At 50.4% G+C, this 27,160-nt stretch overlaps 1 protein-coding gene across 5 annotated transcripts in view; it reads right to left on the bottom strand.

The window, feature by feature from the left end:
- CALN1 (calneuron 1) overlaps positions 1-26,795 on the bottom strand; it is a 529,066-nt gene extending 502,271 nt beyond the window's left edge. For 2 of the 5 annotated variants that reach the window (XM_038539021.1, XM_038539022.1), the window contains exon 1: positions 15,870-16,115. The gene's annotated coding sequence lies outside the window, so the exon portion shown is untranslated. Of the gene's footprint in view, positions 1-15,869; positions 16,116-26,587 lie in introns of those variants that run through there. The other 3 variants (XM_038539013.1, XM_038539012.1, XM_038539018.1) reach the window with 3 other exon arrangements.
- Positions 26,796-27,160: the final 365 nt, after the last annotated feature.

Here is a 27,160-nt window from a genome sequence, read left to right as displayed (position 1 = left end):
CTGTGAACCACTATTTCACAGTCTTATTTGAGAGAACCTCTCGGGACAATTCTGGAAGCCAGGCCAGTGGCTGAGACGATGGGACCCCAGGCAGGAGGCAGAGGCCTGCGCGTGGCTGTGGGGCAGATTTGGTTCACCGGCCTCACTTCAGGAACCTAGGTGGGAGGTGCAGTGAGGCTCTCCCTTGTGGCTTCCTCCCCTCAGTCTCTGACCTACTCCACAGGGTCCAGGACCTCCCATCCAGAGGCAGCATAAAAACAGACAGCCTCAGCCCCAGACTCCATTTGCCTTTGCCCTACAGGGATGCTCTTTCAGAAGTGGATCGCCATGCCTGCTTGGGCCCCTCCACTCTACCAATCTCCACCTGAGGTGTCGCACCCAGCTGAGGACTGCACCGGACCGGGCCATAGGACAGCAGCAAGAAGGCACAGGATGCTGAGCCCAAAGCCTTGATCTAGGGCATGTTGGGCCCAAACACACTACAGGTGTCAGGTCAGCTGTCAGAGGAGGCCCAGGTGCTTGGGGATTCCCAGGGGAGGCCTGAGTCCTCATCCAAGCTGCGGACCTGGAGATGTGCTCCGTAAGGACAGCTGAGGAAGGTCCAGATGAGGATCAGGAGCCCAGGATTTGAGAAACACCAGTGCTGTTTGACGGCCTCCACCCAGCATCCAAGGGAGGACGTGGGGGAGGCCTCCCCCGGCCCCCCGTGGGATCAGCCAGGCCCTCTGCTCAGTGGACTTTGGCTGCGCAGACGGTTGAAGGCTGTGGCCACCAGCATCCCAAAAGCATCCTGCAACCCCTACTTCATCTCTCCAATCCGAACGAGACAAAGATTAAACAGCAGCCAACACAATCGGCGTACAGAACCTCCAGCAGTTTGTGAGGACAGGCCCACATCGGGGTGGGAGGCAGCAGATTGAGGACCTAACCCAAAGTGACAGGAAATCAATTAGGGGCCCGAGGGGGCTCCGACCCCACCAGGCAGCCGTGATCCCTCTCTGGCGGCGGCCAGCGCCCTTGCCGGACCGGCTCCTCATGACCACCCCATCAGGCCGTGTGTATTTGAATGTGTTCATTATATTTTAATATGATTATGTTCAACCCAGCAGACTGAGACAGATTTGTCCAGATGTATAATTAGTTTCCAAGTGCTTATTATTCTTGGTGGCAGTGTTGGCAGAGGCTCGGAGAGTGGAGAGGAGTCCGCTCGCTTTGTGTTCATTAGTGCTGGTTGTGGGGACTCACCGAGAGGTCTGGGGTAACCCTGGCTGCCCTGGGACACACGGGCTTCGGGCTCGGTCACGGTGTGCCCTGTGCTCTAAGCCACCCCCCGCCACGTCCTCAAGTTCCCCCGGAGCTCTCATGCCCCTGCTTGTTCCTCCCCATTCCTTATCTTTGGGAGAGCTCCGCTCCCCGCTGCCCCCGCCCAGCTCTGGAGGATGGCAGTCCCCACGTTCACCACAGTGTCCCCGGCCCTGGCCCGGGACGTGCCCTGCACATCCACCACTCCCCGCGCTTCTGCGCAGAGGTGCTCCGCGGCCCCTCTCCCAGCTCCCCTAGGGCTCCCGGAGCTCCGGAGAGGACAGGTTGTCCGAGGGGACAACCCTTGTGGTCAACCCCATCTCGCTGGGCCTCCACTGGTTTGAACTCTACATCCTCGATGGTAACTTTGCTTCATGGTTGGCCAGACCTCAATCCACTGAGAAGCACGGAAGAAAGGAAGATCCCTAGGAACACCTGCTCTTCCCTCACTGATGCCCAGTGGTACCTGCGGGCAGGGCATCAGCTGGACATTTTTTTAAAGATTATCTATTTATTCATTCATTCATTCATTCATTCATTCACTCATGAGAGACACAGAGAGAGGCAGAGACACAGGCAGAGGGACAAGCAGGCTCCCTGCCAGAAGTCCCATGTAGAACTCCATCCCAGGACCCCAGGATCATGCCCTGAGCTGAAGGCAGATGCTCAACCGCTGAGCCACCCAGGTGCCCCCTGCTGGCCATTTTTAGGTCGGGCTCGTGTCTCCGTCTTCTTGGGTAACCCTCAGATGCCGGGTTTGGGTGGTGCTCTGGCTCCTGGCTGCAGGAATACAGGTTCCCAGGTATTTCCTCCCCACCCTGGCCCTGGGGACATCCCAGCAATCTGCATGCAGGTCAGGTGCTCGCTGTGATCCTAACCCTAAGCCAAGCATTGTATGAAGATATAACCAGAAGGAAGCTTGGGAAAATAAGGCAAGATGCAGCCAGACACACATAAGTTGCAGACGTGACTTAACACTCCAAGTGGGCTTTGCTCCAGGCCAGGATGAAATAAGTACCCGATCTCACCCTACAGCCCCCAGGCTGCATGCCCTCTTGCAACCCCAAACAGGTGTCACTTTTCATTTGGTAGATGCTGCCTGAGAGGCTTCGTTCACTGCATATGGCCACCTGAATTTTCGGGGCTCCTTTACCCCTGGATGCTACGGGGGAGGGATGCAGAGGCAGGGAGAAGCTGGCACCCACCTGAGCACCTGGCCCCTGGGGTAAGAGACTTACCTCTTAACACCCAGCAAAGACCATAGTGCTTCAGAAGGAGACAGGCTGCTCTATTTCCCCCAGATTGCTGGACACAGAAACCCTGGCGGGTCCTTGTTGCCTCACTTCCCTGCAGCCCGCACCCTCGCAGAGCAGGTGCTAGTTTGGGGAGCTGTCCTGAAGCCAGACTCGTGAGGGAGAGAGACCACAACCGCCTGGCTGTCTAAGAGCCTGAAGGGAAGGGGTCCAGGCTGCCTTTGGACTCCACCCTTTCAAGAGGGACCCCAGCTGGTTACAGACCCACCTCTCCCGTCCTCTGACCCTACCAGGTTCCTTCTCTAAAGGGGACTGTCAGCCCCAAGAAGCCTCTGGTGCCAAGCATTGCCTGGCATTGTGCTTTCCACTGACTTCTCGAAACATTCCTTTCTGGTTAGACTCAATTTCAATACACATTTATCATTTACATTTTTAATGCTTGCTCTGCATGTGAATTTCTACCATCTTCTTCCTCTTTCTTTACCTTTCTGTTTTTTACCTCTTGCTCCGTTGGCTTGGCTTTCTCTTGGACACTCATCTTATTGATGTCATCTGATTTTTATCACCTCATCTTGATTTTTACCAAATGTTTATTCAGAATTTGTGCGTCTGTTTTGTTTCCTTTTCTCTTTATTCTCTCTTGGTTCTCTTTCAACCTCAAACTTCAATTTTCTGAGGAGCCACAGGGAAAACCTGGCCCCAGGGCAGAAAGTGCCAGGCCAACCACACATGTCAAGGGAGGAGTCTCCTTCCTTCTCTGTGTCCTTGAAGGCTTGGGTCTCCAGATAACCTCACGCCAGGAGACCCCTGAGACCCTGCCCCTGGGACAGGGTGGCAATTATTACCTCCCTAGAGGGGGATACAGGCACCCTTTGGAAAGGGCCCACATCACCCCCAAGTATTCTAGAAGGCCTCACAGTTTATAATCCAGCTGCTCTGGACAATACATGCATCTAAATATGTGCCTTCCTGCCAGCTGGCAGGAGGGACCCAGCTTGTGCCCCTGAGTAGGAGCCCCCAAGACTGGCCAACTCCCAGGAAACGCAGCAGAGAGAGACCAACACTCATCTCTGCCTCATGTATTGAATTTCAGACTTAGAAACCTTGTTTTGTGGGATTTTAAGAAGACACTTGTGTCGGGGAGATCCTCTAGGCCCGACCCCACAGAGAGACAGAAGGGGCTGTGGCCACTGGGCTGAATGTCTCCGCTGAGGAATAGTCTCTTAGGAGCCATTCTGTCAACCTCATCTATGTCTTTATTTTGGGGACAATGACCAGCTATGGGCAGCACTGACCCCCACTAACAGGCTCATCTGCCTCTACACTGCTGGGGCCCATCCCCCAAGGCGGGGTGCTGCACTGGGCTTCCACTCCTGCCCCAACCTTTGTCCTCCCCTACCTAGGTGACCAAGCAATCTTTTGCCACACCTGCCTGTTCTCTGCAGAGCCAGGGTGATCTTTGGAAAGCAAAAACTAGATACATCATACCTTGCTTCAAATTCTTCAGTGATTTCTCATCACATGTAGAATAAAATGCCATTGCTTTAGTGTGGTCCATGAGGCCCTGTGTGATCCACCTCTCCGACTGCCCACTCACCCCTGCTGCCTCTTCTTATGTCAGCATTTGTATACCTGATGCTCCCTCTGGAGGGCTCACACCTAGATCCACAAGTGCCTGGCTTCCCCTTATCATTCAGGTCTCGGTTCAATGTCACCTCCTAAGAGGCTCTCCCAGTCACTCAGGGGAAGTACCGCCTGAAGTACCGCCTCCACATATACACTCCAGACTCTATTTTTTGCCGTCATAGCATGTATCACCATCCGAAATGGTCTTATCTACCTACCTACCTACCTATCTATTTATTGGCTAAGTTTGGGAGTTCTGCTTCTAATAATCACAACGTGGCTTACTTCAAACCATCTCTCTGTCCTAAATACCAGTCATAACAAATCACAGTCATAAAGTCTGGGCAATACATAAAAGACAATGTTCAAAAGGCACTGAAAGTGACTCAAAGCAGGAAGAAACTGAAGGGGAGTTGATGTTTGAAAGATCGAAAGGCACTGAGCAACTTCCCATTTTTATGGCTTTCACCCAAGGGCAGCCCCCCATCAGTGCCCTGTGAGGCTAGACATGGAAGTCTTACTGCTGAGGAATCAGAAGACAGAGTTCAGGGCATCACTAGAAGGGATGAGAGATGCACCAGAAAGGAGAGAATCACAGAAGTAGAAACCCAAATCTTGTGAGTATCGCTGCCAAACCTCTGGCCAACCCCAAAAATCTACACAGCCAGGGCACACTCAAGCAGCCCAGCTAAGCCTCCGAGAATTGAATGGACACTTCAGCCACTGTCCAGCTAAAACAAACACACCGACAAACAAATAAATGCTCTTCAGATGAACATAACAGAACCCAGAGTCTCTACCACATGTCACTTACAAAGTCCAGGGCACAATTCAAAATTACTGGATGTACACACAATCAGGAAAACGTGATCCTTACCCAACAGCGAAAGGCAATTGAAGGGCACCAAGTGGATTCAGATTTTTGGAATGAGCTCAAAGTCACATAATAGAAAATATTTGCTAAATTTTTATTATCTGTATGTCACCACTAGAATGTGAGCTCTATAAGAGCAGGAACCTACTCGGTTCTGTTCCTTGCTCTGTCCCCAGCTTTTAGAATGACAAATGGTGCATAGAAAACTCCCCAAAACTATGAACATGGTATAAAACAGAATTGTATATTTTCCTCTTTATTTTCTATCTTTATTACTGGGGGCCCCTCCTGGATGAACTGAACACCAACAGAGATCAATCATTATTCTCTTTTGAACAGAGAGCACAGTTTTACGGTCATGGGTTAGTAGTGGCTGTTATAGACAAGAGGCTCTAACCTCTAATTACTGCCAAAAAGAAAGCATGTAGATCAGCTATTCTGAAACTCAATGTCATCATTTTTCAGAAAACATTCTTCATCACTTAACTGCCTTGGAGTTAAGAATACGTATGTAAAGTTAGCTTGCTCCGGGACCTGGGTGCTTAATTTGTGGCTAGTTTATATCAGAGGAAATTATGATGTCCCAGGTTAAATATCATCGATGTTTATTGGGGAGGTTAATTACTGAAGCAGATGTCTACATTTTTTTTTCTGTATCAAACTTTTTTCTGTCATGGTCAGAAAGGTGTTAGATCCTTGGATTGGACTCTAGAGGAGACCCCAAATTCTCCCTGAAAAGTTTCCCAGCCCTACTCTCAGGCAGGGTGATATTCAAAATTTGTAATTACCTACGAGGTGCAGACACTGACCAGTCAAAATTGATGCCAGTCAGATAGCAACCAATGAGAAGAGATGCCAATTCTAAGGAACTGGTCTGGAAGGAGCTGCATCCTGCATAGCGTTCTGTTCAGGAAGGTGTCCTGGTCACCTCCTCAGTCTTCATAAGAGGATTTCAGTACCACCTCCAGCTCTACCAACTGTTAAAGCATATGGAGTTGTACCCAACCAGCAGTCCAGGGCAGCTGCCCTCTGCGTACTTGTCAAGGAGAATTACCTCAAAATTCACTGCTCAGTGCTCACACTGTTGGGAGAACCACTGCTCGTTAAGTTCATCTATTTTTCTAAACTCTAATTTTTGAGCTATTATGAGCTGTGGGGAGGGGGGGGCTTTCTTCAAGTAAATATGATAAAGAACCCCAAAATGAAAAATGAAAGGATCAAAGCTGACAGTCTGGGGTATACAAACACCGGGCATGCCCATACACACACACACACACACACACACACACACAGACACACAGACACACAGCCCTTAAACACTGTAGCAGCCTCTCACACTACAGCATGGAATCAATCATGGAGAACGGCTTGAAGGAAAGGCAGCCTATCATAGATAATCGAAACTCTGATTGAGTCAGAGCTTCAGAGAGTGTTTGGGGGCAGCTCTATCTCCCTAACTATCCACCACCCCTTCCCAGAGGAATATTGCAAAATTCCTGGCCATATGGACTGTCAAGTGGTTCAGGGCACTGCTTCTTGCATTACACCATGGCCTGTTTGGGGGGACCTGCGGGAAACATTTCTCTCTACCTCCAGTAACACGAACAGCTGTGCCTCTCCTGAACAGTTGGTTTTGCTTTTATCGCAGGGATGCTGGGTCTGCAATAGGAGACGGCTTCCCTCTCTGTGTTGGCTGAGAGAAAGCGCAGGGCTGCCCCAGAGTTCCACCTCCAGCAAATGCACAGGGTCTGATGTCATGAATTTTGTGTCCTAACCTCACTCCTGGCTCGAGCCTTACTTTCCCAGTCTTGTTTTTCTTTTTTTTTTTTTTTTAATTTATTTTTATTGGTGTTCAATTTACTAACATACAGAATAACCCCCAGTGCCCATCACCCATTCCAGTCTTGTTTTTCTTTTGTCTTATTTTCTTTGTCCATTTATTTGTTATTTAATTATGTCTTGCAATTGGATATGCATCTTTGCAAACTGCCTTGCGTCCTTTCCGGAACTAGGCGGAGAACATATAAATGGATCCTAAATGGAGGATTTCTGCAGTGCGCACCATGGCTCTCTTAAATTGACCACTTTATGATCTACGTTAGCAGGCACCAGCTCTCATATCGGCAATTTCACCATCTTTTAAAACTAGGAAATCACTGCCTGGCCAAAGAGATGATGCTGATGAACTAACTAGATTTCACTTCATTACAGATTCTTGTAGTCTTGCTATCTTCTGGGGTATGATGGCACAACCGTGCCAAGGGGATGTGGGGGAGGAGGAAACCCATCTCTCACCCAAACCCGAATATTTGAACCCAAGCATTTATTACTCTCCCTATCTCTGCCCCACCTTGGGCTATCCTACGACTTTGGTGAGGCAGAGGGAAGGAAAGGGAGGACTCAGGGCTTGGGAGAGTCTCATTGGAGCTTAAGTGTCTTCAGTCTCTGCTGTACGGTTTCATTTTCCTCCAAGTCACTGCCTGGAAGGGAGAAAGCAGTCAGAAGCATCCAGTTGTCTTTAAGATATAGGTGGCCTCCCCGCAACTCCCCACCTGGATGGCAGCCTTGGTGTCCCAGGGTCAGAGAACTGCGTTAGCTAACAGGTGTCTCCACAAAAGCAGGCCATGCCCCAGAAAGCAGCTCAACCCCCCAGCGGACTCCTTAGTCCGCGATGCGATGCCGAACTGTGAGGCTTGGGTAGCAGCTAGGCCACGTACACAGGGAGGACATAGAGACAGTCCCGAGGAACATCCCTCCTGGAGGGAACGTAAAACCCAAGAGCTCTCCCACCCCAGCTCCGAGATCAGGGCGCCCCCCTGGCACCCCAGGCGGGTCCCTGAGCCCTCTGGGGGGAGCCCCCTGCCCACCAGCAGATGGATGAGCCCCCGGAGGGCAACACTCAGGATGGTGGCCCAGACGCAAGAAAACCATTGTGGGGCAGGGGGGGTCCAGCTTCAGGAGAATTTGCGGTCGGGCTGATCCTGGGGCGGCAGGAGGGGCTGGAAACCGACGAGGGCGGCGCTGCGGGCTCCGGGCAGGGGTCAGGGGCTTGAGGCCCGAGTCCAGACGGCACCTGGGGCCGGATTCAAAACGCGCGCTGGGAGTCAGGGCCCCCCCAGCTCAAGGAGGCGGGCAGCCCCCCCCCCCCCCCCCCGCAGAGGTGAGCGCGGGCACCCGACGGCCCGCGGGGGCTCCCTGGGGCGGGGCCGGGCATCGGCGGCCGCTGCTCCAAGGGCAGCGTCGGGGCGCGGGGCGCAGGGGAGCCGCGGTGGGAAGTCCCGGGGACCCAGGCCCCTGCGCACCTGCGCACCTCGCGGCGGCCTGCCCGGGGCTCCTCGGGGCCCCCGCAGCCCGGAGCCGCCCCGGAGGCAGCCTGTTCTCGGGAATCCGTGAATTTGCTGCCCCACGGGGACTCTGGAGAATTCCGGGAGCCAACTCGCGGCCTCCCTTTGACAGAGTCACTTTTCATCCCTTTGGCTTCGGGCGCGGGCAAATGCACACAGGCGAAAATCAGTTAATAACTATGCACATTTTATAATAAATTTTAACAATTTAAGAGTCTGGTACAGCTTTATTATAGTTTTTATTTCACCACACTAATTCAGTGCGTAATAACCTGCCAGAAACACAGAATTCACTTGACATATGCTCTGAGCGCCAAGATACTGGAATATGCGGAAGAAAACCCTGGGGTCACACCCAGCTGTCCCCGCCCTCCCCGGGGCCCCGGGAGCGCCAGCAGCCCTGGGAGCGGGGACGCGGAGGGAAGCTGAGTCCCAGGCTGCGGCCCAGGCCCCCTCCCGCCCAGGGGCAGGGAAGGGCGGGAAGCACTAGCTCACAGTTGAACCACAGCACAACTCTGCCTGCCCGCCCCGCTGCACTCCTTGGATCTCTTTGGTGGCTGGAAGGTGGCATGCCTCATCTTGCCCAGCTGGCGCCTGGCCACCCCGGCCTCACTCAAGCCTGACCTGAGGCCAGTGAGACCAGGCCCGAGGAGCAGCGCCCGGAGCCGGCTCTAGCTTTCCTCCTTCCTTCCTCCTCCTCCTCTCCTTCCTCCCGCTGCCCCTCCAGCCTCCCCTGCCCTCTCTGCCTCGCTGGCCATGGAGCAGCAGCCTCTGCAGCACCTGGGAAGTGGTTAGAGATGCACATTCTTAGCCGGGCCTCAGTCCCACTGACTCTGAAATTCTGAGGGTGGGCCCAGGGCATCTGTGTCTTAGCAAACCCTCCAGGTGGCAGAAATTTGAGAAACAGGTTTGACAGATGGAGAGGGAGAGCTCTGGAAATGCCTGTTGACCCTCTGATCAAGCAGAAGGAGCGAGATCAGGGCGTAAGCTCTGCCTCTGCTGTCTCTACCTGGCCAGGAAGACAGGAGGCCTCAGGAGCCTCACGTGAGAACTAGGGACACAGGCTGGACCTGATGGGTGGCTGAAACAAAGTCCAGCAGAGACCCCGCAATGGCCTTCTCTTTAGGGAGAGACCAAGTGGACCACATCCTAGAAAGCCCCAATCCCTGTGGAGGGGAGGTGGTTCCTAAGGGCCATCTTAGCTTTAACATGGAGAGCAGTGGGGAGGAAAGGAGTCCATGACCAGAAAAAGTTAAAGACAGGGAAAAACCAAGCTGAGTGCGTGTGTGAGTGCATTGTGCACAGTATGAGAACTGGTCCAGGTCTCTGCTTCTTTAATTTTCTTTTCTCTCCCCTTTATCTGTCTCCTCTATCCCTTGACTACCATGATTAAGCCTCTCCTGTTCTACTGGGGAACACACCAAATCCTTCCCTAGATGTGGCAGGCTCCTTGGCCTGCCACCATCTCTCTCTGTGCCGTGAGGATCAATCTTGGAAGAGCTGCCTCCCCTCAAACCATCACTTCGAAGCTCCAATTCCATCTATGACCTCCATCATTGCAGGAAACTGTGCAGGCCGCCTCCTACTTTCCAAATCTAAGGGTCATTCCCCGACCCCTATGTTGCTTGATCTCTCTGGCATTTAACACCCTGCCCTCTCTAGGTTTTACCTTCTGACTGTCCAATGACGCTAAATAACTGCCACCGGGGATCCCTGGGTGGCTCAGCAGTTTGGCACCTGCCTTCGGCCCAGGGCGCGATCCTGGAGTCCCGGGATCGAGTCCCACGTCGAAGCAGGCATGGAGCCTGCTTCTCCCTCTGCCTGTGTCTCTGCTTCTGTGTGTGTGTGTGTGTGTGTGTGTCTTTCATGAATAAATAAATAAATAAATCTTTTAAATCAATAAATAAATAACTGCCACCTTCACCCTTCGGTAGCCTGAGTTTATAATTTGACAGTTCACTACCTATGCACAGTTTTGTAAATGCTACCCAAAATATGTTACGGAAATAGACAAGGTGTAGTCTACCTAATTTTTTCAGTGTCCCTTGAATGAAACTCCAGACAAAAATATTCTTTTAGAATTAAGGGCCAGAAAGCTCTCACTTTCCTTGAGGACCTAGCATATGACCTCATAAACAATGAAACTCAAAAAGTAGTTCTCAAAATGTTTGAAATAGGCAAGTCAATATTGTTGGTCCCGGCAGAGCACTGGCTAGATCTGATGACAATGATGGTAGCAGATTTCGAGTGTGAATAATGCCTTATTTCTTGATCTGGTTGCTGGTTAGGTAAGGCATTCAGGGTGTAAAAGTGTATGGAGCTGTATAATTATGGTATGAGAACTTCTTGGATATATATTATATTTCAGTAAAGTTTTTAAAGAATTCTAATTTCCCCTTCCTCACCAGGAAACTCTGATCAGATTAGTTGCTCAATTACATTCGTATACAACATTTTGACCTTATGTGCGCATTCTATTCTTTTTCCAATCTTGCTCTTCTACTCTAAATTATATTTTCCTTGGTACAAAATTTGTATCCTTAGTTTATGGTTATATAGTATAGATTTCACTCCATGTACACATCCACAATGCTTTATGGAAGTAGATGAAGTACAAAGTCTTTCTAGTAGGATAGAGTCTATTTTTTGTCTGTATGCTGAGCATATAGTAGCTATTCAATTAATGTTGAAAGAGAGAAAGAAAAGTTTATCTGTTAAAAGAGAGAGAGAGAAATCAGGTAGAAGCTGGTGGAGGACTTAAGGTTCAAGAAGGGTTCTTTGTAAGAAGAGAGAGAGCTGCGCAGATCTCCAGGGGGTGGGAAGAAGCCAGGAGAAAAGGATGTGTTGACAGTGAAGAGGGTGATCTACGAATCTTGCTCCCAGGAGAGGAAAGGAGATAAAACATAGGAAGGGGGTGAATTGTCTTGAATAGAAGTGAAGCCTCTTCTTCAGTATCCTTGATTTGTTTCTCCTCCTCTCTCTGTGCAACTTGTAAATAGTTGTAATGCCTCAAAATTCAGTCCTCTCCATCATAATCTGTCTGCTGATGATTTCATCTGAGATAGTTTGAAATACCATCTGTCCTCCGATGGCTCCCAAGGCTGTATCCGGCCCAGATCTCTGCTGTGAACTCAGGACTGCCCACTCAACATCTCTGCTGGGATGCTCAACAGACGCCTCAAAGTTAACAGGAGAAACACCGAACCCCTGATCTTCTCCCAAACCTCCTCCACCCACTGTCATCCCCATGGCAGGCCAACGAAGCTTGAGTCATCCTTGACTCATCTTTCTCTAAAACAACTATCCGATCCATCCACAAATCCCATTGCCTCCATCCTCAAAAAGAGAGAGAGAGAGAAAGTCTAGAATCCTAGCACTTTTCACATCTCCACTGTTACAACCTTGTCCAACACCATCCCCAATCACTGGGATTTTGTATTCTCTTTGCTAGTCTTCCTGCTTCTGCCCCAGCCCACCTACCACCTCTTCTCAGCAAGGTAATTAGAAGGATCATTTTTAGAGGTCTCCCCTCAACTCAGAGCCCAGTGCTAACTTGTATCTCCCTCAGAGTAAAAGCCAAAGCTCTTATGACGCCTCCAAGTGTCCACCTTGTTCCAGGGCCACCTTCTCCTTCCCTCCTCCTAGGATTGCATCCACCCAGGCCCTATTGCTATCCCTGCATCCTACCCTCCTTCTCTGCTTTCCCTCTCCCCTTAACATGCTATTTGCAATTTACAATTCACCTTTCTGTCCTCACTTTTCGTCTTCCCCATTGGATGAAAATTACAAGAACCAAGTTTCTGTCTGGGTTGTTCACTGCTGCCTAGAAATACAGTTTGGTATACGACTAGTGTTCATTAACATTCATTGAATTTAATTTTCCCAAGTGATTCTCTTGCTTAAAACCCCTCAGTGATTCTTATCTCCCTCAGAAGAAAGTCCTCTTGTTTGTGGGCACCTGAGGCCCTTTGGGATCTGGCCCCCTGCCCACCTCTCCTGCCTCCTCTCTCACATTCTCCAGAACACAGCCCAGTGGAATTACCCATCACCCACTACAGTGTCTCATCCACTGCTGGCCTCCTCTCCCAAGAACACTCTTCCAAAACCACCTCTTTGGGGACTCATCTTGGGAGTCAGTCAAGTTAGGGTAGGCCCCACCCCTGAGTCCCCACCGTGCACTGTGCTCTTGCCTCTCCTAGCCTGTTCCAGTCTACACTGACACCCTTTGTGTACCATTCTGTTCTGTGCTTGAGAGCAGAGGTGCCTGTCGCTCTGAGGTTGGTACCCACAGCCCCTAGTCAAGGAGACTCTCTGTTAGGTGGTGGTGGTAGCGGCATAATTATTATCATTACTACTACTGTTACCTTTGATAACTATTTATTCAATCAATGACTCTCCACAATAGTACTAAGAGTCCACATGCGGCTGGACTGACTGACCAATTGATTGCTGTATTGACTGACTTGTTCTACACACCAGAGTGACAGGGTGAGTGCCTCTTTCCACCCAGAGCTGTTTGCCCCTTGAGCCTCATCTTCAAAGTACGAAGAGGGAGTATAGCATATCACGAGGGAGGCAGAAGTCACCTTGACTTCCCCTTAGCAATCAGAATGGCTTCAAGGACACTTCTGGAGTCCACGGGCACCGGATGCGGTCCTCATATACGAGATATTTTTTTTCATTACAACTCAAATGTCCCCACAAAAGGATACATTTTAGTCCAAATTTATTACTGTCACGGGGCTCTTTGATCTGTCTGGCTTAGCTGCATCTCTTAAGTAGGCTGAGTGAGAAGGGACTTCACGTGGTCATTAGAAGTCACCTATGGTGAAACTTGTGTCTGCATACCATCATGTATTCATTCAAATGAACCTTTAGGTTGTTTCAGTGCCGCTGGGAGAAGAGTCATGACTCCGGAGGGGTGGTCCCTGCCCTCGGAAAAGGCTCGCCCCACAGTTAGTAAAGGAGCCCCTGGAGTTACTTAAGTGTTTTTATCCTTCGTGTCAAGCTTTTCTTAATTAGAGGCAGATGTCTTCATCAAAAGACAAGAGGAAAGATTTATTTGGTCCTGGCTGCGTACACAGACTTCGGTTAGGTGATTCCGTTTAATCCTGCTGACTCTACTATATCACAGATTGAAGAAACTAAGACCCACTGAAATCACACAGCCAGCCAGGGCCATGCATTGGTAAGTGGTGGCGCTGAGATGCCTGAGCTGATCTGCCGTGCCCCCAAGGCCATGACCTTCCGCTCCACCTTCCTGGTGATGTGAACACCCTCTGAGGCCATTCCAAGAACATCCACTGCACAAAGTTGCCATGTCCAAACAAACTCCGCTGGGACTCATTTACAGCTTTTTGAAAGCCAGCAGCCATCCAATAAATTAAAACACAACACACACACACACACACACACACACCGAAGTTGAAAAGAAAAATTGACACAAAGGAACAGCCTATTTATTTACTTATTGTTAATGGGCCCCAACCCGTCCAAGGACACAGTGGTGACGTCTGTCCCAGGCCTCTCCCTGCCCTGGGGGGATTTTGTGAAGCCTGGGTTCCCTTGGCTTCCTCTAGGAAGTGGCCCAGGAAGAGTGTTGACTGAAGCAACTGTGCCTGGAGAGGCAGAGGGCCTATGGTGTTCAGGCCCTAAGAGGGCAGAGGGAGGAGAGAAAGAAGAGGTACCTACCCATGGCTGCATGAGGACCCCCCATGTTGGACACTCTGTGAGCTCAGGGCAGTAGCCCTGTCTCAGTGGCCACAGCCCTACCTATGTCCCAGCTCCGGGTGACAGCCTGACCCTCAGTGAAGCCATCCATGCCCCAGCCAAAGGCAAAGCCTGCAAGCAGACACCAAGCCTGCAATGCCACCTCCCCTGGGCCTCTTTTCTTCACTGGGCTTCCATCACCCTGCCTCCACAGTGGGTTTTTGTTTGCAAGAAACGTCTCTCCCTGGGCACCTCCCTTCAAATCTTCAAATTATTACACAGATCCACTGCCGGGCACAGCGACTAGGAATTCCATCAAATGCTTCATTTGGAGGCTTTGAATAGCCTCTCCTAACCAGAGCGTTTCTGCCACGGCTCAGAGTTTTATTGTTCCAAGAATAGGAATCACTCTGCACCCACGTTGTCTGGGAGGCAGGTATCCTGACCTACCTGACAGGTACCCCGAGGAAGTTCCCACCCCCTGCTGGAGGGCTGGGATGGGTTTAGCTACACCCACCATAACTACTGTTCATGTGAATGTTTCAGGACTTGTAGGCCATAACTTTTGGGGAAAATCCTCAGTCCCAGGAGCTGTGTTTTGGCACAAATCCCCCTCAAGACTTGAGAAGTGATACCAATCATCCAGTGTGTTTTAAAGCCCCTGGAAAAAAAATCAGTAAAAGTGCTTTTCCCCCTCCTGAGCTACTTTCCCCGTGTGGGGGCAGGTGGAAGCCCCTGGCAGCCCCCCGACACAGGCGGACGGGGCTCTGGGCTCCTCGGGACTCTAACTCAGGACAGTGAAAATGGCTCCCTCTGCTTGGGCCTGGCTTTCAGGGACATCTGTGAAGTGGTGTCAAGCTGATTGAAAGGAAACCTCTCCTTCGGGTATGACTCAAGAACATTTCACCCAGAAGGAAGATGTGGGGGCGAAAACAAATCAATGAAGGATTTGCAGATAGATGTTCTTTGGGCCCAAGTACAATTTACAAAATGCAATGTAAAGAAGATAAATCTCCTCCCCCTCTCTGCCAGCCCCGAGCAGGTTCCTGAATAAAAACAACTCTGCAACAGAACCTTAGGCTCAGCTAGAAGTGAGTTTCCTCAAAAGGCACAGGGATAGAGATTAGGAATTCCTCAAATCCTACAAGCGGCATTGCATTCCCGTCTAGCCGCCTAGCCTGGGGAGGTAGGGGGGCAGGGGGAGGGCGAGGGGGGGGACGGGGGGGGGGGGGGCGGGACAGGTGCCAGCGCCGCTCTCCTGCCGGGATGGTTTGCGGAAAGTTGGATGCACCGAGTTCTCCAATAACAACACAGGGGAGCAGCCGCACGGCCCCTCCAGGCCACCGGAGCGGCAGGTCACTGATTTAAGAGGCGAGTGAACCCAGGCTTATGCCCTTTTAATGATACCCTGCGGGAGGGGACCCTGCAAGGAGGAAATGGTGTTGCACGAGCCCGAGCTCCAAGAGTCATGTTCCCCGGCTCCCCCCGCTCCCCCGGCTCCCCCAACCACGTTGGCAGCCAGGTGAAGCCAGGGCCAAAACAAACGCGCTGGGAGCTACCTCCGGACCGCCCCCCTCACCCCCTCCCCGTCCTCCAAACCCTATGAAAACTTGATTTGTCTCAACTAAACACAAGCTGGGAAATGGGAGAGGAGGCAGAGGGGAAGCGGGAAAGACAGGGGCCAGGCAGTGTCCATGCAGTCAGTGGTATCATTGATCTAGAGCCGCACGGGCCCCAGAGTGCCATCGACAAGGATCATACCTCCTGCTGATCTCGGGGGAAATTCTCCAAGATCCATGGCTGGGAGTTTAGGAGAATCTCTAAGCCACCGGGAAGGAGCAGAGCACTGCAGCTCCTCAGAATGATGGACCAGGGCGAGCTTTAATTAACAGGGTCTGATGCCTCTTCTTTTTTGGTAACTGAGCAGATTTAAAGGGCTAGAGTCCCAATTTGGAGGGTGCTGGTGGTGCTCTTCCTGCTGCGGCTGCTGCTGCTCCAGCCACTGCCCCGGCTGCTGGGAGGCTTCCTGCGGACCTGTCCTTCCAGCGAGGGACCAGCCGAGGGTGGGAAGGCGCGGCTCCTGCCCCGGGGCTCGGGTTGCGGTTTGAGATCAAAACCACAGGGCTGTGGACCTGGGCGCGGCCCGCCTGATGGAGCGCCAACATCTCAGGTGCCGCCTCCGGGACCAGGGAGGAGGGTTGGGGTCCCTGGGTGCAGGTGGCACCACGGCCACCCTCCCCAGACGTGGAGCTGGGCGGACAGCACCTGGAGAAACACACACGCGTGCGTCTGCTCATGTACACACATGCCTGCCCATGCACACTCACAGCTGCCCATGCACACATGCCTGCCCACGTACTTGCATACCTGACCGTGCACACACACGGCCCCCCTTCTAGACATCCAGATGCAGAGGCGCAGGGCCTGTGGCCAGCCAGATGTCTTACCCATACACCAAGAGAAATAGTTGTGACTATTTCTCCAGAGCACGACCAGGAGGGGAGACCGGGATAAGGTGGTGGAGGTAGGAGGGCAAGAGCAAACCCATGTGCAGAGTTGCCTGGCTCCCTGGCTGCCTTTCTGAGAGCAGGGCTTGAGTCAGGGACAGTTTCAATTCAAGACGGTCCCCCCCAGGGAGCCTCTGTCCCCACAGCCTCTTTCTACTTGCTCTTGCCAGTCTATCTGTGAAGCCTTGGCTTGACTAGGACCTCAGCGTCTCATGCCCATCCTGGTCTGTCATATGTGTGGCATTCATGCAAGTGACTTTCCGGTGATGCCTCTTTAGCCGATACAGTAGTACCTTATGCGCTGTTTTATATTTTAGTGCCACTTTCTCCTAGTAGGCATACAAATAAATCCGGCCGATGAGGCTCACCAGTCTCAGTGTTCTGCCTCAGGGTGTGAGTGCCGACGGGCATCCCAGGGGGCATCCGGCTTTAGAAAGGGGGTGAACCTCCGATCCCTTCCGCCTCTGCTCTGAGCACATGTGTGACCCCTTCCCCTCCTGGGCCTGGATTTTCTCATTTGTAAAACGTCAGTGTCGAACTAAGCCAGCAACGCTCTTAACAGAGAGGGGGACACAGGCACTTTTAGAAAACATATTCCATTAACCGAACACCGAGCTTGACCACATCTTGGCTGACGGGGACAGCACACTGCAGAGGGCATGCGCTAAAAAGTCTCGAGAAACACTGTGCAGAATCATCTCCAAGGGCCTCGGCGTCAGTGAGAGATGGAGCGGGTTGGATACTCTCTCCCAGATCACAGGCGCTGCTCTGAGAGATGGAGCCTGCACGCAGCCTGCTCAGGCTGGCAAAGGTCAGAAAGAGGTGCCACTGTCTATTCCAGCCGAGCCGGGCAAAATCACTGAACAGTACAGTCTCTCTCCACAAAAATCTCTCTTTCCCCCTACCCTGGCCTTTCCTCTCACCCTGAGGTGCCCAGAGTCCTCATGCCCACCGGCAATAAAACCCTTGTCAGCAAAGACTCTGCTATCACCCATCCAGACATCTGTTCAAAGTGGTTTCTGGTCCTCCGTCTTCCTGGGAGACTTGCATGTGGCATCTTCTCTCGCCTTTTAAAGACACCGGGCAAGGGGACCGGTCAGATCAGGGCTGGGGGTGGAGGTGGGAGATGTGTGCCTGGCACCAACAGTGTTCCCACAGCCTCACCACCCCAGAGCCCCCTGGCACCTCATGGGTGTCCCCAAGGAGGTGGCCTCTGGGCCGGTGGAGGCTGGCACAGCGGACCACTTGACAAGGAAATGTCTGAAGGTGAATGGGGGATTCCAAGGTCTATTCACTCCAGCCAGAAATTCCTCACATCCTTGGGGTCTCTTTTCTGGTTTTCAGTAATAAAATCAAGCCCCCAGTTTTCAGACTGACAACAAAGAGAATGTTCACGGAGGGGGAGGGGCTGACGTGCAGGGAGGGGCAGCGGCCTCAACACCCCTTGGCACACCCCTTGGCTCGGAGTTGTCTTAGAGCGCTCACCCCACATCACCACCATGATGGCCTCACAGGACTCCAGGCCCCAAATGCCACAGTTCAAATCTTCCCTCAGCACTCTCCACAGCTCCTCAGAACAAAGAGCTGTGAACCTGGAGATTTAACAGAAAGCCAGGTCCCCTGGCAGACATGATGGCTGCCTCAGCTCTGTGGGGAGGCCCCCAGCTGAGGAGGAGGGGCAGGCCATCGGCAGCATCCACCACCAGGAAGTGCCCTCAAGATGATCCTGACCTCTCAAAGTCCAACTGAAGAGACTACGACTCAGAGAGAAGCAGAAGCTCCCTCCTATCTAAGCTCTGCCATTAGCATCCCTCTGGCCTGCCTCTTCTCCAGTGACTGACAGCTGGGAATGCCCACACTCGTCATGCCTACTGCAGGAGCTTGACTTTAGCAGACCTCTGCAAGATAAGCTTACCAGAACACGACCAGGAGGCCCAATCCCTGTATGAGGGAGGAATAACTTTGTGGAGCCTCGAAACTGGCCTGTCTGCAGATCTGCTTCTGTGAATCTGGCTGTTCCCTGCAGCCACTCAGCTTTGGCCACCCATGGGCCCTCTGTGATGCTGGTGCTGAGTGCTCCAGACCACTCTTCCCAGGCACCCCCTACTCACTGGCTTTCTTGTTGGCTCAAAGAAGGACTCCAGGAAGATGGGGAGGCCAGGGAAGAGAAAACCACAGAGGGATGATCCCTATCCCCACTTCCCTTCGGAATGGCTAAGACCAGCCTTGCCCACCTCAGAGGGGTGCCAGTAGCCATGTCGCTCAATGGTCAGACCACCAGCTGTGCCACACCACCCCCACCCTGGGTCTCCTCAGCCATGGCAGTCCTGCCGGGTTGACGCCTCCCTCAGGGGTCTGAGCACCAGCCACCTCGGGGCTCTTCTAGTCCAGTGAGACCACCTTTCTCTCTCATTCCCTCAGTCCCAGGGATGGTAGCTGTTCTTTCAATTACTAATTCTTGGGGTTATTTCAGCTTTCCAATTCCTGTGCAACTAGTCCTGTGTATTGAATGCCATCTGTTTGAAACATCTAGTGTGGTTTTGTTTTCCTTGCTGGACAAGAATTTTCCTTGGAGATCTCCAATCTGAGCATTCTGATAGTCATGAGCAAGTCATAATCTGAACATCCTAGCCCTTATGATGCATTTGAGAATATAAATGTTAACATTCATGAATTGAAAGAAATTACAAGAAAGAGTAAAATATTAAGACCCCTCTGCAGGTTGGAGCCCATTGGCACATCCTTATATTACATATTTGTCACTTATGACACCAAATCTTTGCATATCAGAAAGAAAAAATATCCCTGGTCTAATTTTAGGTCTACTGAAGTCAAAGCAAAAGAATCGTAAGGCCAACTTAGGAAGTCAACAGCGAGAAAACGGAATTGAACACCAGCCCAGCAGGGAAGGACTCTGGGTAATTCACACATTCTATTCCGCTTATTATTTAGCTGTGTTAGGTGTGTTAGGTAAATGGTAGTATGTTTCGCTAATATTTTGGAACTTGGACAGTGTGGACTTTTAGGGAATTGAAGGATCTTAATTCATCTCTCATTTCATCCTCTTGGGGGTCTGTGAACAGCCCACTGAGAACAAAAGAGCCCTAGGCAGAGCTTGGACAAGGTGTCCTAGTTCGGACCAAGGGAGGATCTGGTGTCTTCTCCTCCACACTGAACACATGATGATGAGGCCTGAGAGCAAATCTTGGTGGCAGAAAGAAGCAGCCCCGAGGGGCTAGCAAGGCCTGCTCTAAGCAACGTCCTATCCAGGCAGGCTGTCTGCAAAAAGACAAGAAAAGCAACAGAGTGACCATGTGTGGCATGGACTTTCTGAGCACAGGGACCAGAACTGCTCACTAATGCAGTTCCCAGGCTCAGACCAGTGATTACTAAGTCTTCTTCCTTTGGGAAGTCTCTCATAAGAGTAATAAAGGCAAAAAGGCAAAAATCACAGACAGCAAAATTATCCCCTCTTCTACAGGGGACAGGGATAATAGTGTGAGGCAAGGGAGCAAAGGCCTTTGCATTCCCTGACATCATCTCTACCTCTTTCCACTCTTCCAGGATCCACGTCAAGTCCGATCCAGTGTGAACTAGCCTAGAGATCTGGCCATTCACAAACCATCCCCCTCTCTGTCCCACTGCCACTGGCTTCATGGAAGCCATTTGCTCTCTCATCTGGTCTCCTACAAGATGTATCGAAATGAATGCCCCCACCTCCACCTATCCATAAATAGTGTCTAGTGTCCTGCTAGGCATCAGAGATAAAGCCCAGCCCTCAGGGAGCTTAAGAGGTTGCAGAAAGACAAATATCAAACAATTGTAAAGGAGAATGAGGGCAAATAAGAAGACATGCACAGTGCTACTACCAGTTGTCATCAAAGGACTAACTTACTCTGGGGAATTGGAGAAGGTTCCCGAGGCTGGTGGTGAAACTAGGACCTGGAAACTAAGTAGGTATTGATGATGTGATGGGGAAGAGATTGTTCCCCTGGGCACCAGGCAAGGCCAGGGAATGGAAGAAAACCAGTTCAGTGTTGCTCATGAAGTAAGACTGGTTCATGGTCAGATGGAGAGGTAAGCAGGAGGCACTCATGAGGCTTGGGACTTCATGGTCAGGGAGACAGGAAGCTCCCGCAGGGCTAGGCTGGATTGTGACACAGTGAGGGAGGCACCTTTATAAAAGATTCTTCGTCAATATGGGATATCTAAGGAATCTGTTCTCTAACACAAGTGAGCAATGAAGGAAAATTGAACAAGGGTTTACAATAGGAGCACAATGGAATCAAGCTTACTACGAAACATTTGTTCCCCATGGTGCTTGGGATAAAATCAAACTCCTTAATCTACCTAAAAGGTCCTTAGTAGGGGCACCTGGGTGGCTCAGTAGTGTGAGCATCTGACTCTTACTTTCTGCTTAGGTCATGATCTCGGGGTGATAAGATCGAGCCCCATGTCAGGCTTTGCACTCAGTGGAGAGTCTGCTTGAGATTCTCTCTCTCTCCCTCTCCCTCTCAACAAATAAATAAATTAAAAAATTAAAAGTCCTTTATAAGCTGCTGGCCTCAATGTACCTTTTGTCATCTCCTTCCAGATCCCCTTCTAATTCCTGTCAGCTACAGACACATAAAAGCACTTGCAACTCCCATAAGAGGCCATCTCTACACATCTCTGGGCCTTGGCACATGCTCTTCCTTCAGCTTCGAATGTCCTCCCTTGCTGCCTTAGTGAACAGGTATTCTTTGCCCTCACATCCTTAGTGCCTGGTACAGAGTGCTCCCACAACAAATGTTGGCAAATTGAAATTCTATATGTTGGCAAATTGAACTCCAATAAAAAAAATTCTGGTTCAAATGAACTGGAGGATATACTTCCACATTAACAAGCTAAGTGAGCTTAACTCCTTGGTGAAAAATGCAAAATGTGTAAAACTCACACCTGCGAAGTTCCAATAAAAATGTCAACGGTTGGGGCATCTGGTAAGCATCTGACCTATTATCAAGGGAAAGTCTGAGCAATAAGTAAATAGTTGTCTTATTTGTTAGAAAAATACACGTTTTTAAATTTTCTTATTTTTCTCACATTAGTCAAATTATCTAGAGTTGTCTCATTGTGACCCTGCCCACAGAATCAGGCTACACAACCCAAATGCAAGAACAAAAGGTTTCCTGGAGGCAACCACTTCTCTAGTCTTGCCCACAATCTGTTAAATCATAGGAAAGACATAGGTCCCAATTTGAACAAAAGGTATTCATTTCCATGAATATAGAATATATGTGCACAGAGATTTGGAGTTACTGCTTACAAAAGCATCAAAGTCACAGCACAGATTTACAGATAAAAAAGATGTCTACCCCATTCCGAGGGTGTTAAGGTAGAAATGAAAATCCCCACACCTACTGCCTCATGAGATTTTTGTGAACACATGGGCTCAATTGCATAAGTGTAAGGTGTTGGTAGAGGTCTCCCCCCGATACCAGATGAAACTTCTTGATCAGCTCTTAGGCCCTGTCCTCCGGCAGCCCCCATTGTCACATTGACATGGCTGGTGTGGATTCAGTTCAGGTGTTGCTCCACGCCCCTCTCCGCCCTGATGGCAGGGCACAGAGCTTTGCCTCCCTGAATCACCCGTGAGTCTGGGTTTTGCTCCATAGCCCTAAAGTTCAAGTGTTCAGAGGGTTCGCAAATAGCAAAATGGCTAGAACAAACAGGTGCTCCCTGATTCATTCTCTCCAACCATCTCAGATTCCATTCTCCCCAGTTCTTCTTGCCTTCCTCCTCCCTTCTCTCTATTCCACTTCCTTGGCTGAGAGGGTGGCACTCCTGTGCCACGGAATACCTTAGGAGAGAGCCTGACGGATTCAAAGCAAGAACTAGACTAAAGGATAAGTGTCATTAGTGAAATATGTTCCCAGGGCCCAGGGATCTCTGGGCCATAGGAGACCCCTCTAAGTCCTGACACAGAGGTGCAGCTGGGGTAGACATTGGGTCCTCCAGCTACACACTGGCTAATGCAGCAGCCTGGGGAAGCAGGGAGCCATCCCTGGGTGAATTTCCTGGAGGTAACAAGCAGCTCATAAACAGCTTGAAGGATAGTCTTGCTCCATTCACCTGACCTTGGGTACCAGCACAGCTGGCCGTGCCATCTGAGCCTCTCGGAGTACAGCAGCCCCAGCAGGGTGCTCTGGATAATACATTTTGTGAGCGGCAGTGTCATTTCCTTACTGTCACTTGTCAAGGCCATCTACTGACAGTCAAAGGCCCAACTTCCTCTCCTTATCTAATACCCAAGGGAGACGCCAAACTCAACAATAAAAATCATTGGCTTATAAGACAACAAACCAGTCAGACAGGCCTGTATATACAGGCATAAGCTGAGGCCAGAAGAAGCAAAGCCAAGTGATGTCCACAGTCCCAGTGTTCTAGTTCCAAACACAGAAAACCTACCGTGGAGAGAAGGCTACAAACAGTGGGGTTTGGACAAAGGGCAGCCTTGTCAGGGGTGTGTGAACAGCCACCAGCCAGCCCTGCAACCAGGGTCCTTTCTAGCCAAGAACTGGGAGTCTTGCAAGGAGGCTTGAGCAGGAAATGAAATGGGAGCTGCCAGGATGCCCAAAGCACCCACTCCCTTCCCCCAACCAAAAGATCCTATGTGGTTCACTCCATCCAGGCCAATTATAGTCCACAATGAGGTTGGACTGGATTTATGTCTTCCCTGGCTAGTGTCCTTGTTAATTTCTATGTAACTTCTACATGATTAATACATGCTCATCATTGAAAGAAAGCACAGAGAGGTAGTTTCCCCAAATGGTGTCATCTAGGGGTCACTGCCATTTTATTTCCATTCATTGCCAAAAAGATCCTGGCAAAAGCTTCCCTCCCACCACCTGCATCTTTACACACTAAGGTGACTGGGCTCTGAGCCTCTCCTGGAGGACCCCACTAGGGCAGAGGCTGAGGTGCAGGGGTTCAACTTGGGCAGGTTGTCCTTACAGGCCAAGACCATTTCCTTCTCAGGTTAGAGAACTTGCACGTTTTAAAAGGTAAAGACCATCATGGAGCCAATCACCATCTCTTCCAGGGACTTGGAAAGCTCCAAGAATCCAAGGACAGCTCAGAAAGAGGGGAGGAAGATCACCACAACCCTAAAGGAAAAACATGGAGGCATTTGTGATGGCGGAATTGGAATTGGTTGAGAGTAGGACAGAGTTCATCTCTTACTGGGTCCCTCTCTAGCTACTGGGTACAGCTTACTGGTCCCCCAGCTCCCACCATCTCATCATAGCTTGTGCAGACGGAGTAAATGTTCATATGGTCTCCCTTCCACCCTGAAGGGTAGGGAAGGATGAGACACTGGAAGTGTGAATAACCCAAAGTACAGAAAACCAGTGATGTGAAGTTCTGTTGGGTTTTCCTCTAGCCAGAGGTAAGTAAGTATCTCTTTATTGGTCCTGAATATAGCTGGATTCAGAAGCACAGCTAAAAGCCAGGGCTAGGTAGGACTAATACTACTTTACAAAAAAAGAAAATCAGTTCCTATTTTGTATATTATCATCCCCCGGCCCACCTGGACCACAGCCTCCTCAGTAATAATAATAACATGAGAAGGAAGAGAGGGCAGAGGGAGAGGAGGTGCGTAGAATTCTTTCCTTGAATTCATACTGCAATGGTGGCCAAGCAGCAATCTTAGGCATATCCACCTGAAGGGCACCACACTGCTAGCTCCCTCATTCATGCTAATCCGCATATTCCTAGCTTTTCCCTCTCGCCCTCTGTTTCATGTGGCCAACCTCCGCAGCTAAACTTTTCTTAGCATTTCTAAGCCCATCTGAGATTATTCATTGAACAAACCCATTCAAGACTCTCTCATTGAAACTGCCCCAGGTAATAGTGTAGCCTGAACAATGCCAGCTTTGGGACGTAAACCACTCAAGTAAATTTAGAGCAATATCTCCAGCTCCCTTTTTCAGCCACAGGAAGAATAGGCACTGCTAGGTTGGCTTATGAATCCCCTTGGATTCCTAAATTTTAGTTCTTGAAATAGATGCCATCACATAGCAAAGGCTAAAGACGGAAACCACCAGTGTCCTACATCCCAAACTGGAACCCATCCTTGAAAATCTTCTGGACAGAAACCAGGAGTGGTACATATGTCAACCCCTAAGGCTTTCTGAGAACTCCCAGTGCTTCTTGATGTCTCCATATCTGCCCAGGCACCCAGGAGAATATCCAAAGGTACTCTCAGTCCGGCTAGTGCTTCAGAGTCCAAGCTACTAAACTCAAATATCCTGGACCACAGAGAGGATCTCAGATGCCTCTCTCTGGTCTTCCCATAGCTTGAGAAAGAAGAGAGAATTTGGGGAATCAGGGTGCTGATGGACATGCTCCTGGGTAACTTTCATTTGGTCTTTGTGGCTGAAATCAGACATCACCTCACCCAGGAAGTCTTCTGTCATGCACAAGGTTAGGCTCCCATCCTCTGTGCCCTCAAAGCAGCATACACTTCCCACCCAGACTTACACTCTAAGTTCCCAGACACCTCTCTGCTCCCTCAAACACACTGGACTATGTGCTTTTGAGCCTAGGGGCTATGTCTTACTGGTCCCTCTGCAAGGCTATTGCAGTGACCTCCTGCATTTGCTAGTGTCCTGAACACTCCTAACCCCAAATTTGAGTTTTAAGACCTGGCTTGTGCCTATTTATACCAAGATTAACATATTCCACTCACCCTCACCCCTAATTACTGCAGCTAGGGGAAATGAGAAGTGGGAATTGAAAACAGATCTCTCCAAGGCCAAACCAATAGAAGAGGGTTTTGTAGTGTCACAGTCAAGGTCGGGAAAGAGACAGACACTCTTCCAGCATAATAAAGTCCAAAAATTATGCTAGCAGTAAGACAAGAATCTTGTATGTAGATCATTGAGGTCTGTGGGCAGGAGATTAACACTTGCAGTATAAGTGATTTGTTGTTTAAAGTAGTTTGGGAAAATCATAGAAGAAAAGAAGAAAAAAAAAAAAAAAAGCAAGCTTCCTACCCAGAGAAGGGTCCCCTCCCTTCTCTCCTCTGACTTCTAGGCTCCAAGCCTCTCCCTCATTCTGAGCATCAGCAAAATGAATGGAGACTTTAATATAATGAGGAGCTGGGACACCCCAACCAAGGGAATATCCCAGCCCAGCAAAGGAAGAAACCAAAATGAAGCAGAATGAACATAAAAAACAGGTCTGAGTGAGAGATCTGGTCAACCGGGGAGACCTCCATGTGGGGGCCAACACCCTGAAGGTCTGGGCAGGGAGGGCCTGTTCTTGGTATGATGCAGGAGTTTGAGCTAATTAGTTTAAAGCCACAATGCCCACACCCTTCAACCCATTACCATTCCAGTCCTGTATAGTTTAGATTCTATCACAAGGAACTGGATTGAAGAACACACTGAACTTTCCTTGAGGTCATATGTGTGTTGTACATGTGTGTGCACATGTGAACAGGCACTTGCCTGGCAAAGTAAAAGAAAATATTATCCCTCCTTCCCCAGGTCAACAGCAGGCACCTAGGATACCTCTAGGGTCATTGACAGGAAGGTAAGGGGACATCTGGAGGAGGGCACTCAGCCACAAGGGAGTCCACAGTCTAATATGTGGGGTAACTGAGAGGTCACTAGGCATCTACAATATAGTATAGAAAGTGCTACATAGAAGTGCCAAGATGCTTTGAGGACATAGAGAAAGGGCACCTTAGGGCTTAGGAAGGCTTTCTGGAGAAGGTGGTATCTATGTTGAGCTCTGAAGATCAAGTAGAAGTTAAACAGAAGCATGTCCCTAAAATACCCACCCCACCCCCACACTTGGAGAACAGCTGCAAGCCTTCCTGTGGGTCTAAAATAAGGAGACCAGTGTGGAGTCACACACATCTTGGATGTGTCAGAGGCTGTTTATTCCCCTTTTGTGTCCCTACCCCTCACAGACCTTCTCGCTTACCTATGTCCCTGGAGGCGGTCCCAAATCCTTTCCCTGGAGCTGCCAAAGTGGTCCCAAAGCTGTTAGCTGGGATGAGAAGATGAATTTGCAGTGTCCACACAGCCGGGGAGCCTCACCCCAGAGCCAGCCCAGCCTGGCCCCTTGGAGCCCACTGAAGTCGCGCCAGACACTGGCTAGGCTGCCTCCCCAGACTGCAAGAGGGAGAAGTGTGCTGTGAGCATCCTGGAGCCCAGCCAGGCCTCTCTGGCGAGGCAGGCAGGTGGAGGAGGAGCTGGAGAGAGCCTTGTAAAAACTCCAGAGGATCAAATTAACTCCCAAGGAGCTGTAGAAGCAGCAGGCCGACTGCCACCTCTAGGTCCACTGCAGAGCAACACCAAGGCTGGTAGGGTTACATGCCCCCCTTATAGTCCTCTGGATATGGCCCTATTTAACTTCATCTTGCTGCTTAAATTTGAGCTCTGACCCCTACCCAGCAACACACTCTGGCTTGAATCCTTTGCTATGAAACTGTTTTCTTGCTTTAGGCTTTTTTAAAAATGTAATTTTTATTGAGGTGAAAGTCACAAAACATAA

Source organism: Canis lupus, chromosome 6, assembly GCF_011100685.1.
Source record: "Canis lupus familiaris isolate Mischka breed German Shepherd chromosome 6, alternate assembly UU_Cfam_GSD_1.0, whole genome shotgun sequence".
Taxonomy (NCBI): Eukaryota; Metazoa; Chordata; class Mammalia; order Carnivora; family Canidae; genus Canis; species Canis lupus.
Note: the sequence above shows the minus strand (reverse complement) of the source record. Positions and strands in the feature narration are given on the sequence as shown.